Consider the following 16,457-nt stretch of genomic DNA (forward strand, 5'->3'; position numbering starts at 1 on the left):
ATGTTTACTGCATGTTTGCTCTTTCTCATCTACCTGTGAATTGCTTGCTTTCCCTTTGAAACTCCAGACCCCTGCCCCTCTTCTCCTGTGTCTAAAATGCTCTATAAACCTCAACTGTTCAGTGTCTTTGGATCTCATATCCTATGACATCCCCAAATGTACACCCGTAATTAATTTGAGGTATTTTCTCCTGTTAATCTGCCTCATGTTAATTTGATTATCAGCCCAGCTAGAAGAACTAAGAAGATGGGAGGAAAGAGTTTGTATGTGTGTGGCCCCACACTGGTCATGGGTATGCCAGCCAGCAAGGGAGTCTGTGAGCCCGTGGACAGAGACCTGCACATGGTACTTAAGAGGGCTGAGCACCTGCTCTGAGCAAAGTGAGACAGGAAAGAGCATCCAGGGTTTCCTGGGAGCCTGATGATGGCCAAAAGGGCTACTTGAGGAGGCCAGCTGGTCCAAAAAAGCCAGACTTTGAGCATGGAACTAGTGGCCAAGCAGTGATGAGTTTGCTGAGTGGAGCACTAAGGACCTCATCCTGAGCATTTGTGCACACTTGTCCTCGAAAACCTCTATTTTGTTATAGTCAAAATTTGAGGTTGGGGACGTGGGGATTCATACCAGGAATGAGACTTGTAGAGACCCACGCCACAATCACTTGGGTTTATAAAGCGAAACATGGCTTGTACACCATAACTTAAGCCAAAACCCTACTGGTATGAGAACGTGGGTCCTTGTAAGCTACGTAAGCTTGCTCTCTCGTTTATTTGCATTGTCTCTGAGGTCAGCGCCACCTACAATGAGGCCTGCAGTCAGGCAGAATCTGCATAACCTAGGAACTTGTTAGAATCATAAATCCTCAGGCCCAGCCAGATCCACCAAATCAAAATCTTTGAGGAATCTACGTTTTAACAAGTTCCCTAGGTCATCATTAAACACACTAAAGTGTGAGAAGCACTGCCTTTGACCTCGGATGGCACACTGTGGTGATTTAAAGCAGGACTTCTGAAGCCAGATGGCCTGTATTTGAATCTGGGCTCTACTAACTTACCAGCTGTGTGACCTTGACAAGTTACTTAACCTCTCTGTGCCTCAGTTTGCTTAATTGTTAAAAAAAAAAAAAGAAAAAAAAACAATAACAGTCCCTCTTTCAACGTTGTCATGAGCACTGTTCTCAAGATTATTTTAGGAAGTAAATAAAATGATATGTGTGAAGTGCTGAAAACAGAACCTGGCACATAGTAAGCACATATAATAACTAAATAACAAAACAGTAGTCTCCAATTTCCAAAGTACCCATTTTCATCGCATAAGCAGCCTATAGAACTCATTTAACTTAAGAAGATAAGTCATTATTGTTTCTATCTGTTCTTTGTTATGACTGAGAACTTGGATACTTTACTTAAAGGAAATAATATTCTTATTTGAACACGCACTTATACACACACATCTACATCTCAAAAGAGAAAGGTAAAAAGTGTATTCCTGACAACTTTGGTTTAAAAGTACACTCCACACACCTTCATATTACCTTACACCTGCAGGGCTATCTTTTCATAGTCATAGAATGCCCTCATTTGTGCACACTGAGACTGAAGTAGTAATAATGCCCCATCTGTAGTAACAAATGCCCCAGCTGCAACTTCATAAATGTACACTTGAGATGTGTAACCTTGAAGTTATTCCTTTAAGGCATTATTTTTAGAAAGTTCTTATAAAAATGATAATATCTCACCCATTAATTAAAACAACAACAACAACAACATTACAATTAGTTCTTAATTTATCACATAAAATACTACCTACCTAGCATAGACTTAAGGTATTAAAGGTATAGGGTATAACAGAGAGGTTTCATTTGTGAAGTGGTCAGGACACTGGATATGCCTTTGGTAGGCAGGAAAGCACGAACACTCTCCCTAGGATACTGAGATCAAATATTTAAGTGTGTGCATGCCATGATGCTTATGACTAAAGACAAAATTGACTATTGTCAATTTTTCTCTAGATAGAACCCCTCCTTTCCATCAATCTCTTTCCCCAAACCCTTCGTGCTTCCTTTCTAGACTGGTACTACTTAAAAGTGAACAGAAAAATCTCACTTTCCCTCTAGTTTCATATTCTTACGACAAGGCATTTGCCAGCACCTATGGAATAGCTATTGTTATGGGGACCCACAGCTTTAATACAATTATGGATTTCAGCCTGTTCTTTACAGTTTCCCAGAGAAGTTAAATATGGTTCAAGAATAGTAAGTGGTTTAAAAAAAAAATAAGATAAATTGTGGAAAAAGAATCATAGTTTTAAAAAAAATGCACTTCTAAAAATATTTCTGAAAGTGCAACCTTCATTGATTTTTAAGCAGCTTTATTTCTTCTTCAAAAATGCTAGGGAAAAAGTCAATTGGTTTCTGTGTTTTATTTTACTTTGCAAAATAACGCTGATTTGAAAAAAGAAGTCATCACAATTGCCTAAAGTTTCTGAGAAATGATGATGTGGTGTGGCTTCTAGCTAATGGTACCAGTATATTTGTAAATCAGAAGATTTATACTAGAAGTTGTTACATAAATATCAGCAGGGCATATTTCTTTCATTTATTTTTGCATAATTACATTGAAAATGGATAGTTCTAGCATTTTAAAACCAATGCAACTGCCTGGAGGAGAATGCCTTTTTATATTCATGGAAACATCAGTATATTGCAAAGACACGTCTTGGTAGGTCAAAATTATGTTGGATACCCACTTACCATCATAAATGAGAATTAGGGAAAACAAACCCTGTATGAATAGAAAATCCAATGACAGTTGAGTAATGGAGAGTGTCCTCTAAGTGTCTAAAGTTTATGTTTCTACATGCTCTCATTATCCACTCTCAAAGGAAATCGGAGGGCTTTTCCTTTGCAAGATACTTACACAAACGTTTAAAGATGAAAAACTATAGGCCACATACAACAATAAAAAAGGCTTTTAAAATTGCTTTCTATTTTTCAGCCAAATTTATCTCGTTAGCTCCCACTGCATAGACAAATAAACCCCTCACAGTCTGACCCTAACAGTCCATCTTATAATTAATCTACAAAAACATAAATACTGTCAACTTATATGATGTGCAAAAATCAATTTTAAGCCAATCAACAGTCTTCCCCTATCCTAAGTGAGGTTTCCTTGAAAGGTAAAACCTAGCTTTCAGTCTCTTTCTTAAGATTTATAAATATAATTTCATTTCTAGAGGCAAATTCATATGCTCCAATACTCCACTTAGTTTCTGTCAATATTCCTCTCAATATTTTACAGAGGACCACAGACCACTCAGTCTAAACTGAAGTCATTTATAAAAAGAAGGCATAGTATGTCTTTATGAGTTAAATTAATTTTGTCTTAAATCCATGCTAATTTCCATTTTCCCTACAAAAGCTGAGGAAGGAGGAAGGCAATCTTGGCCTTGTTGATGCTAATATTTTCTCACTGATTTGAGCATAACAAATTGTCATATATTTCTGAAGTTGTTCCTATTTCTTCCTGATTTAAAATAATTCTTGGAACATTTTTTTTTTTATTCAACAAAATTTGACTATTAAATAACTTTTGGTGGGCTTATTTTCAAGTCTTAGACTAAAATGTATTTACCTGCCAAATACAAGGTGCCTTGAGTAACTTCCTTTCAAGATGGTGGAGTAGGTAAGTTCTGGACTCACCTCCTCGCACTATCGCGTGAAAATTATAACTAAATTATAGAACAACCATCACTGAGAACCATCTGAAAGCTAACTGAACAAAAGTCCTGTAAGGATTTAAAGAAGAAGCCACACTGAGACTGGTAGGAGGGGTAGAGATACCTGTAAGGCAAGGCCCACATTCACAGTGTGATGATTAAGAATGGAGAGGAATATCTGGAAAGAGGAAGGTTGCACTTTCACATCTGGCTGTGAAAACCAGTGGGGATTATGCCCAAGAAAGACAAAGGGCTGTGGGAAATCAAGAAACGCTGCTCAAATAATCCTAAAATTTATATGGAACTACAAAACACCCCAAAGAGCCAAAGCAATATTAAGAAAGAAGAACAAAGTTGAAAGTATAGCACTACCTGATATCAAACTATACTACAAGGCTATAGTAGTCAAAATTGCATGGTACTGGCATAAACACACACAAAGAAGATTAATGAAATAGAATAGAGAGCCCAGAAATAAACCCAGGCCCTCATGGTCAACTAATTTATGACAAAGGAGGCAAGAATATACAATAGGGTAAAAATAGTCTATTCAATAAATGAAAATGGGAAAACTGGACAGAAACATGTAAGAAATGAAATTAGACCACTTTCTTATACTATATATAAAAATAAACCCCAAATGAATTAAAGACATAAATATAAGACCTGAAACCATAAAACTCCTAGAAGAAAACATAGACAGTAAATTCTTTGACATCATTCTTAGCAATAGTTTTTTGGATATGTTTCCTTGGGCAAGGGAAACAAAAAAGGAAAAATATACAAATGGGACTACATCAAACTAAAAACAGTTTTGCACAGCAAAGGAAAACATCAACAAAAGGACAATCTACAGAATGCGAGGATATATTCACCAATGACATATCCAATTAGTAGTTAATATACAAAATATATAAGGGACTCATAAAACTTAACACCAAAGAAAACCAAACAATCTGATTTAAAAACGGGCAGAGGACCTGAGCCCCATGGCTGAGCCCCATGGCTCCAGGCTTCTTGGAGTATGTAGTACTGGCTGTTTGGGAAAAAGCTGACTGCTTACCTGGTGACTGAAAAATACATCTCAGAAATTGTGAAATCAAACTTTTAATAAAAAATTTCCATTAAATGAAAGTTAATGAAAAAAATAAATGAGGTTTGCCATTACTCCAAGTAAAATACTTATAACACAGCCCCCACAGTTTCACAGTTCAGTGGAATCTCTCCATTGATTTCTTCCTAGTCAAATGCATTATTGTCTGAAATATTTCTATGGTCGTATATATGCAATAGTTCTCCATCATAAAACACTAAGATGCAGAAATCAAAAAAGAACCTTGGAATAAAGATCTAATGGAGGATTCCTTAATCGTTACTGAGTACAAATAGTTTCATATTGCATAGTGCAATAAGCTCACTCGTAGTACAAAAAGCTCAATTTATTAAATTTCATTTAATAAAATTTACTGCTGTTGATGAATTTCCTGGTATTACACAACGATATTTGCATTCTTGGTTGGTATAAAATATTTTAAAGTTCTGTTTCCCCTGAAGTTTATTCAAATGAAAAGGCAGAGATTTTAATTTTATTTCACAAATTAGTACAGGAAGTGTGAGCATGTTTGAAAATTTCTGGATTTTTTTTTTCCTGATTGAATTAGATGTGGGCAGTCTATCTGGAACATAAATATCAACAATGGCAGCTCGATGCCTATGATCGATTTTTGCATTAAGAGTCTAGTGTCATCACATTTCCACTGTGATGGTTATAACAGGTATACAAAATTAGGTTTCAGAATATATCTTGCATTAATAAATGGGATACCTAGAGGATACTAATACTGCCTTTTTGTTTAGCTTTCAGTTAAAGAAAGATGTTCATTATAATTTAAAACCCAGGAAATGAGGAGAAACTGACAACTGCTATGATTATATGCTAAAAAAGTTTCACACTATTTCCTGATGGGGATTCAGCTTTGGTGAAATTCTTACCTACTGAAATTTAGACAGAATGCTGACAGACATCAACTGCCCCATAAGTGAGGAAAAACAGCAACCTGAACGTGTTATGCCTCCTTCTATTAAGGCAGTCCCAGGGGAACAAACTCTTCAAGAGAGGTAGATTTTAACATACACGGTAGAGGTTTCCTGAATTTTCCATGCTAAATCTGTGGCCCAAAGGTTTATGTATCTCACATCAGCTTCCAAACAAAAGATCCTCTTGATGATTTAACAACTAGTTTCCTCACAAGTAGCAATTGGAAATGCTAATATATATATATAGGCTCACAATGTAAATATATCAGGCAGAGGAGCTAAATTTTAATATGCCCTCATTAAGAGGATATGATCTATTTACACACATCGCCATTACGAGGAAAAATTGACGTTTAAAACGCAGGCTGTTGGTTTATTTCATTTAGTGCCCACAGGAAGCATTATTGCAACATGTCCAATAAATTGCAACAACTCTATCCTCCTCACATTATTATCTGTGTTACTGTTGGTAATACTCTGATAGAAAGAGAGCAGATGGGTCTATGCTCATCTCTCTCCATTAATGATCCCTGAGATTAGCAATCAGAGTAACAGATGCAAATAAAGACAAGGTGTTGTTCACACAACAGTTAGGATACTTAGTAATACTAGTAAGAAAGGCTTCTTGGGTACCAATCCCAGAAGGACCTGGAGGAATATTATGTATTCTATTCCTCTTGAAATGTTTTGCCCACATTATAGTCCGTAATGTCTGGTTTTCCACACTTGAGCTGAAAAGAAATATGGTCTGGAGTCTTCTCGCACATCCTAAAAGGCTAGTCAGGAAACTTTGCTTTTTATTATATTATAACTGCTCGTTTTGTTCCTATAAGCTTCCTTCCGTGTAAGTTCACAATATAATTTTATTGAATTCAGACTATTTCCCCTGACACAAATATTGATAGGGTTATATAGAGAAATCCACCTACTTATAGGCCACACCTCTCAAAGTGGAGAGAACTGCTTATGATATTAGCTCTTAACACTGGAAGTAATGAAGTACTTAATGTACACCACTGGCACACAAATCTATTTATGAAGGTAAATATTCTCATTTGGTCTCTTAAGACAGTGACACGGAAGATTCGTACATTTTTTGTAATAAGCTAATTACATATAATTATGCATTCATAATGGATAGTTATTATTTAGACTGCCAATTTAGTTGAGTAGTTCTAAATTAGTAATTGACACCTTATCATTACATATTTATTAATAATAATAATAAACAACTAAAATTTTATAGTGAATTTGTTGTACTATTTGATTGTATTTCAAGTAAATATTTTTATACCAAACCTAACAGATCAAAGGGCAAGCAGTATTATTATTTTTAACATACATTATAACATAAACCAAGAAAAGTTACCTAGGGAAGGCAATCTGGTAGTTACAATCAACGTAAAACTGTGTACATTCTATGTCTTCGAATAGTCTAATTCATAGAAATGTTCATAAAATTTTGTAAGGATATAGAAACAAGAATGTGTGTCAAAGCTTTAATTATAGATGAGAAAAATTAGATATATATGAATGTCATGAGTGAATACTCTGAAATAAATTATGGGTCATCCAGACTATATAATGTTATGTGGAATTGTGGGGGAGAATGGATAGAGGTATTTATACTTTAAAATTTATTCACTTATATATATCTGCTTTAACGATAAGCCAATCATATATATATGCATATATGTATACATGTATACATATATGTATTCACATGTGTGTATATATATTCAGATATAAATATAAAACATTAAGACTATAATCAATTTTACCCTAATTCCCATCACTTTAAGTTAATATATTCAAAGTGAGATATCAATAAAAGTAAAGTATTTTACTAACATTTTTAAAAGAAAGTATCTGGATGACTTTAATGTATCATTTTTCTTAATTTTATATTATTCTTTAGGGAAATATATCCTGTTGTCTTACCAGACTTTCACCTCCTAGAATTAAGAGACGATGTTTTCAGTCTCTCAGTATTCTAGCAGAGCAATGATAACCAAACACTCCTTATATGTATCTTGAATGAATCACATGACAGGTTAGAAGACAATCAGCCAGTTCCAGTAATCGGCAGGGCACCACGCACAACACCATTAAAGCCTGGGCGAACATTCCCAAAACGTGTACTATTATTGGTAAGAAGCAAGCTCATACGAGTCACCAAATATTGTGCTATTGCTATCTTCTTTAGAGTCTATCGAAATAATAAGATCTTCCTCTGCAAGGACACTTTTTCTGATAACTTGAAGTATTCTCTGTCCTCTGGGGAATATGAAAGACGAAATTACATCCTATTATGCTCTGAGAGTAAACAGTTTCAGTATTTAAAAATTATCCTTAGGGAATGTCTGCTTCTAGCCAAGATGGAGTAATAGAGACCAGAAATATCTTCCCTCCGGAAACAACCAAAAATAGGCAGAATACATAAAACAATGATTTTCAAGACCTTGGATATCAGATAATAAAGGGCAATGCTCCCTGAAAGCAAGGTGAGCCTGACAATTGCCCCAGCTTACTGCTTTGAGAAAGTTTTCAGACTGCAGCCTGGGGAGAGAGAAACCAGGCCCAGCCTTGCAGAACCCTTGAGTTGAGATCATGCTGAGAGTACAGGGAGACTAAGGAAGACAGAATTTGCAAGCCAGAGTATTACGGAGGAGAGAGCTACCCAAAGAGAAAACTCCATGAATCTGTAGCAGGTCCTCTCAGGTATTCAGCAGGTGATGATCTGTGTGCATGCAAGAAAACTAGGTGTGGCCAGAACACCCTAAAAAGATTAGAGGAAAGAACACCCAGTGCTCAGAAAGGGTCTTAAAAGTCCCCATCACCAAGAGGTAAATAGGACAACCTCAAAATTTACAAGGAATTAAGTACTCACAAGAGTTTGCTTCCGCAGTGGAGAATAATTAGCTCTAGGCTAACAAGAATAAAGCCTTGTTAATCTACTTAATGAATCTTAAAAATGAGACCTGAAAAGATCAAGCCATTCCTGAGTAACTTAGCTACATCTCAGAACAAGCTTGAAGAATATTTATAGAAATAATAATAAAAAAAAAATCACTACTCAACATGGTAAAATTCAAAATGTTTGACATCCAATAAAAAAGTAACAGGTGTGAAAAGAAGCAGAAAATATGACCCATAATGAAGAGAAAAATCAATCAACAGCGCTATTCCAGAACTGACACAGAGGTTGGAATTAGCTGATAAAGACGTTAAAAGAGTTATTATAGATTAAATATATATATAAAATATATCTGAGTCCAGTCTCAAGAGCATTAGACAGTAAAATTTTCTTTTGCTTCATTAATTGAACAAGAAACGGGTTAGTCAGCTGACCTGAGTAATGTGGTTCACCTGAAGTTTTAATTCCGATAGTAAATTAATAAATTGCTCTTCAAAATTATACTATGAATTATTAACCCTTAAGTTTTAGATTATTTTAAATTAAACATACAGATGATTTTTATAATTTATAGTATAGCTATTGACATTAAAATTTTTTTTCAAACCCTGATACATCAAAATTGTAACTAAACTACAGAACAACCATCACTAAGAATCGCCTGAACTCTAGTTAAACAGAAGCACTATAACTAAGGAGGGAGCCATGTGAAGAGTTTTTTACCAAAAAATGGAAATGGACAGATGTAGTGAAAGTGTCACATCCAAAGTTAGAAGTCATCTGAGTTCATTAAAAAAAAAAAAAAAAGACAAAGGAAGAGTCGATGAAAACAGTAAATACTATCTAAAAATAAACCACAATATCCAAGCAGTTGTCTTAGAAACAGCCTAACATGTGTGCCCAGAATCTCATGCTCCTGATTCACTTGGTACTATATAGTGGCAAAACAGCAACAGAGAACACCACTGAGGCTCATCCATGAAAAGCCACAAGGGGGTTATGTTTCCAGTGCAGGGATGAGGCAGTGGAGAACTGTAGAGCAGGAGGGAAAATAGCCAGGCACGGGGGAAAATTACAGCCAGCCTCAAAGAACTTGGAAAAAATTATTCTCAAAGCTGAAAATGCTGATAGGTAAGAATTACTTAAAAGCTGGTTGCAACACACATATGTATATCACACGTGACAATTTTTCTATTTTTTATTTACTCGGTTCCAAAATAAAGTTTTAAAGAATGCTAGCAAAAGAAACCATCAATAATGCAAAGAGGCAACCATCTGAATGAGAGGATATATTTACAAATGATGCCTCTGATAAGGGCCTAATATCCAAAATATATACAGAACTCATATAACTCAACAATTAAAAGAAAAAACGATTCAATTAAAATATGGGCAGATGACCTGAACAGACATTTCTCTCAAGAAGACATACAAATGGCCAACAAACATGAAAAGATGCTCAATTTCACTAGCTATTAGAGAAATGCAAATCACAAGCAGAATGAGCTACCATCTCACACCTGTTAGAATGGCTATCATTAACAGGACAAGTAATAACAAGTGCTGGAGAGGTTGTAGGGAAAAAGAAACCCTCATACACTGCTGGTGGGACTGCAAATTGGTATAACCACTATGAAAAACAGTATAGAAGTTCCTCAAAAAACTAAGAATTGAATTACCATATGATCCAGCAATCCCTCTTCTGGGTATTTACGCCCCCCAAACCTGAAAACATTTATCCATAAAGATATGTACACCCTGATGATGTTCATAGCAGCATTATTCATGGCAGCCAGGGCATGGAAGCAACCGAAGTATCCTACAACAGATGATTGGATAAAGAAACTGTGGTACATACATACAATGGAATATTACGCAGCCACGAGAAGAGATGAAATAATGTCATTTGCAGCAACGTGGATGGATCTTGAGATAATCATGCTAAGTGAAATAAGTCAGACAGAAAAAGTTGAAAACCACATGACTTCAGTTATATGTGGGATGTAAAACTGAAAGCAACAAGCAAGAGGAACAAACAGAGAGACTCATGGACAATGACAGTGGATTAGTGGTTACCAGAGGGAAAGGGAGGAGGGGGTAGGTAGATAGTGGTAAAAGGGGTCAAATACTTGGTGACAGAAGAAAATCTAACTTTAAGTGGTGAACACACAATGTAATATATATATGACATGCTGTTGAATTGTACACTTGAAACTTACTTGATTTTATTAATCAATGTTACCCCAGAAACTTTTTTAATAAAAAATAAAGGAATGTTCTAGTTAATAATGAACAAAGCTTTATATTAACTTGGAACAAAATTTTGTTTTGGTTTTTAACTCCAGATAGTAAACATCTGGCTATCAAAGGACAAAAATTTTATCACAATAACAATATAAAAAAGACCAAAATCTTATAATATTAATTCCTAGATGAAAAGGTATTCTTAAGAAGTTGTCACAAGATGAACCAAATTTAAACCTAATGATGCAATGGGAAAATAAAACAACAGCATTTCCTTACCATCTAAACAGTAAGTAGACCCCCTGTCCCTCCTATACCAACTGGACAGGCTGCTGGGCCTGCTGGCTTCTACTGGTTCCAGGCCTCTGCTCCGAGGACCAGTATAATAGTTTTCACCTTGTATTTCACAGTATGAAAGGCAGGGCCTCTAAAAAATTACAAATAAGAATTGGCCTACATTTAACATTTTCATATTTGATTCTGAAGTGTTAAAAATAAAGTATAATACTTAAATGAATAAAAAAAAATTTTTTTTTCAAGCCAGGACAGGCAGGATGATTCTATCTCAAATAAAGGAGTGAAAATTCAAACAGTGATGAAGGAAAATAAATTCAAGCTCCTTTTCATTCTGGTTTTAATATTAGCCTGAAACATTACCTCGACAGAAATTTGGGGCAAATATGAAAGAGGAAACAGGTCATGATTACATTAGTTTTTCCAACATGTAGTGTAGAGACTATCAGCATTAGAATGACTGAAGATGCTTCTTAAAATGTGGAACACAGTGATTTTGTTTTCCCTTGTCTTCCTGTCCCCAGCTGAATCTGTGGTGGGGACTGAGAGTCTATGTTTGAAACAAACTCTTCAAGAGCTTCTTACATGTTGCAAGATTTTAGAACCTGTGAGTAACAACTAATACTCGTGTATTAGTATGCAGTAAACTGAAATCTATTGGCTCATACAGCTGAAAATGGAAGAGGCTGTGGCTGCTGGAGGATGATGTCATAAAGGGGCTCAAATAGATCCTGGCTTTTGTCTCTCTGCTTCAGTTCTCCTTATATGGAACTTGTTCTTTCCAGGCTCTTGCCCTATGGTACGTGCTGGATGCATGGATGCATCTCCTCAAGCTTGTTCACAGTCTTACGAATTGGCATGGGAAAAAAAATCCTACTGGAGTTAGAAGATTTTTATGCTCTACATTGGTCTGCGTGATCAGGCCTGAGACATCTACCTTGCCCTGCAGGGAGAGGTAAATTTATTTTCACTGGGATGACAGGAGGGAAGAGATGGTCATCCAGACAGAAATAGGAGCAACTAAATGATGAGTGGGAAAAATACATACACATACATGAACATATATATATATATATATATATATATATATATATACACACACACACACACACACACATATACACACACACACACATACACACACACACATATATATGTATGTATGTATATGTATATATGTATATATATAGATACAAATGTACATGCATGTGTGAATACATACATACGTGTGTGTGTATATATACACACTCACACAGAGGGAGGGAGGGAGAGAGAGAATGATAAAGAGACTGTGGAATCTTAGAATAATAAATGTATAGAGTTCTATGATAAACTTTTTCCCTAGAGAAAGAATTAAGTTCGTTTCACACCATATGCTCTTTAGGAGGTCACAAATGATTTCAATATCATCTTGGGAATTAATTTCAGATTGTGGAGTAATGTCAGTACCCTAATTTTAACTTAGGACCTTTTCTTTTACAAGAAATTAAGTTCATCCACATATAGACTATTCTGTGGATTTCGATGAATGCTGTAATTAAAAAAAAAAAACAACAAATAGGGAAAGCTAGGAAAAAAAAAATGGATAACTCAAGGAAAATCAAAGAAAAACAGAAAATAGAAATCAAATATACTGCAAAAGGGATGCACCATCGTAATTCCTTCTCCAAAATCTAATTGCAATGCTCAACTGTTTTCCCTGCCAATAGCAATACAATGCTTTCTTTGAAACTGAAAAATTATTCTGTAAACTGAACCAAAGCAATAATAGACCTTTTCCAAAAAGGAGAACCATGGAATTAGTTTACCTAATCTCAATTGTTCCAGTTACCAGAACATTTTGGTTTCTTTAACTAGCCTCCAAGAAACTTCTGATCTAAATTTCCTTTGTGTTCAAATATTTTGTGACTGCTCTCCTTGTGAAATGTGTGCCCATCTTTCCTCATTTAAAAACCATAATCCTTGTCAATTATATTTAACTTGTTCAAACTACCAATTATGTCCAGTGAGCAATTTAGAGTCTTAAACTGGAAAATAGGCAAAACATAGAAATAATGGGGTTAATTTTAAATAGCTCATACACATTCATCGATTTCACAGTTTTGAATTGTATAAATGAATAATAGTCTATCAGTGAAATGGGTTTATTCTCCACAGAGACATAAGAGGATCTCCTGCAATTTTAAACTGTGATTAATATAATCCATACTTTCATTCCAGATACAGCCCAATCCCGAGATTTTAGAAATAAATAAGGCCTAGAATCCTATCTTTATGGAACTCAGCTTGATTGATGAGAGACAGTCAAAAACCAAACAGTCATGTAATAACGGTTATGGCGGATGTGCATACAGGGTGTCACAGGAGCAGGGCTATGTTCTGATAGGGCTCCAAGACAGCAGCCCTTAAAATGAATAAAGAAGGAAAGGAGAAATTATGCTGACGGGGAAAAAAGAAATTTAACTCAAAGAGAACAGCATGTGCAAAGGCCTAGAGGATTGAGAACTCATGGTTCATTCAGGAAAATATGTTTCTCCATATGTCTGGAGGCTCTAGTTCCTCGTGTCATAAAAGAAGGATGAGACTGGCAAGGTAAGCAGCAGCCGGATTACAAAATTACCTTGATTATCACGTTGAATTTCTGTGAGATGGAGATGGGGAGCCAGAAAGAATTTAATAAAGAAAATAGCAACGCTGTTGAGCATTTGTTATGTGCCATGCATTGTTCTAAGTGTTACTCACAATTCTCACAATTTTACTGTGAAAGGAACTGAGACACAAAGGCTAACCAATGCTGTCTCATGATTCTCAGCAAGTAATACTGTGTTCAATATTTAGACCTATAATATGACTCCAGTGGAATGCAACCATACTGTGCCAATATACTACACGGGAATGATATTTCAGGTAGAAATATTATTATGGTATATTTGTGAAGACTGAATTAAGTAAGCCAAGACCAAAGACAAGAATATCCCAAGAATAAAGCCTGGAGGTAATAAGGAAGTAAATGGAGGAAGTTGCTTGCAGTAAGTAAAAAGTAGAATGGATGAATTCTGTAAATATAGAAGCAAGGAAATTTGGCAAGAAAATTTGGGGGAGAGAAGAATCTAGGATGATTCCCAGGGTTATATTTTCAGCAACCAGAATGGAGTGTCAGTGAGGAATAGGCATGCTGTTTACTAAAAGTGAAATTCAGAAAATACAGAAAGAACAGTGTTTGAGAGAGGAAAGTTCATGAGTTCAATTTTTGAAATAATGAATTTAAATCACCTGTGGAAATTAGACTAGTATATGTTTTTAATGACTGTTTCAACTTCTAAGTGATGGCTTATCACACTAAAGAGTGAGAATCTTTCTTTCGTGTGTTCTCTTTCCAATTCAAGTTGTTACCAGAATCAAGCTATTATGACCCCCACCTAAATCCCCATGCCTGCGCTTTTCTCAACTTGGCTTATCACAGAAAGATCTAACTGCTATTCTAGAAGGAAGCATGAATCATACTCAGTGGGAAAAAAAAGAGCATTGGGAGTCTTAAAATGTTGAGTTCCTCATCTCTCCCATGTCTGTAATTCAGGGACCTGTTTTCACTTGAAAAATATTTACAAATATGAGAAAACTTCCTCTTAGTCCTTTAAGTTTGAAACTCCAGCTTATTTACTTAAAGAGGTTTTATGGGGTACTTACTATATTTCAGAGCTGGATAATAGCAATCCACATGTTTCTTTTGTAATATTGGTCCCTTAAGAAAAAAAAATAATATTATTTCTTCAACATTAAAGAGAGAAATTGCCTTTAATTTATCTTCAGCCTTGCCAAATCTTTTTGGTTTATTTGCAACTCCCAGAGGCAGTTATTATTTTCTTTGCTACAAAACCTATCCCATGTAGTTCTTTTTCAGTATACTTCTAAAACACAAATATGACCAACCTCTTCCCTGTAATTTAATAGTCTTTGATGGTGCCTCACTGCTATTAAATCAAGTTCAAAATTCTTGAGTATGGCATCAAAGTCCTTCATAAATCGGCCCTCTGTACCTTTCTATTTCTATCTCCAGCTAGTCTCCCAAACAGACTACACATTGCTCCCTCAGATATACCACATTTTCTCTTGCCTTGGCCTCTGCTCCCTCTGTTGGACTCCCCTGCTCTGGCAACACACAAACATCACCCACTGGCATTTCATACTTAGCTAACGAAGTTCACTTTAAATGTTAACTGACACTTTGTCTCTGAAGTCTTCTTTCCTTGAGTCCCTTTAGCAAAATAAATTGTCTCCTCTTATATTCCAATATCACTGTGTGTAATATCTCTATGATACCTAGTCTTACATTGTATTGTTACTTAGGTCTCACCAAAATGGGAAACACATTCTTGGAGGGTATCTTGGAATCCTTTTTGAAAATGCTTCTGCAAAGCAAAAGAAACCGTCAACAATGTAAAGAGATAACCATCTGAATGGGAAAATATAGCAACACCTCCGATAAGGGCCTAATGTCCAAAATATACAAAGAACTCGTATGACTCAATAACAACAAAAAAAACAAACAATCCAATCAAAAAAATGGGCAGAGGACCTGCACAGACACTTCTCCTTAGAGGACATGCAAATGGCCGACAAGTATATGAAAAGATGCTCCATATCATTAACTATTAGAGAAATGCAGATCAAAACCACAATGAGATACTGTCTCACATCTGTTAGAATAGCTATAATCAACAGGACAAGTAATAACAAATGTTGGAGAGGATGCAGAGAAAAAGGAACCTTCATACACTGCCAGTGGGACTGCACATTGGAGGTTCCTCAAAAAACTAAGAATTGATCTACCATATGAGCCAACAATCCCTCTACTGGGTATTTACCTCAAAGACTTGAAAACTCATATCTGAAAAGATATTCACACACCAATGTGCATAGCAGTATTTTTCACAGTGGCCAGGACATAGAAGCAACCAAAGTGTCCTATAATAGATGATTGGCTAAAGAAGCTGTGGCACATATATACGATGGAATATTACTTAGCCATAAGAAGAGATGAAATACTGCCATTTGCAACAATGTAGATGGACCTTTAGATAATCATGCTAAGCGAAATAAGTCAGACAGTAAAAGTCGAAAACCACATGATGTCACATATATGTGGGATATAAACCTAAAAGCAACAAATGAACAGGACACACAGAGACTCATGGACACGGACAATATACTAGTGGTTACCAGAGGGTAGGGGGAGAGGGGAGGTAGATGG

This window comes from Pteropus vampyrus, unplaced genomic scaffold, assembly GCF_000151845.1.
Source record: "Pteropus vampyrus isolate Shadow unplaced genomic scaffold, Pvam_2.0 Scaffold30, whole genome shotgun sequence".
NCBI classification, from domain to species: domain Eukaryota; kingdom Metazoa; phylum Chordata; class Mammalia; order Chiroptera; family Pteropodidae; genus Pteropus; species Pteropus vampyrus.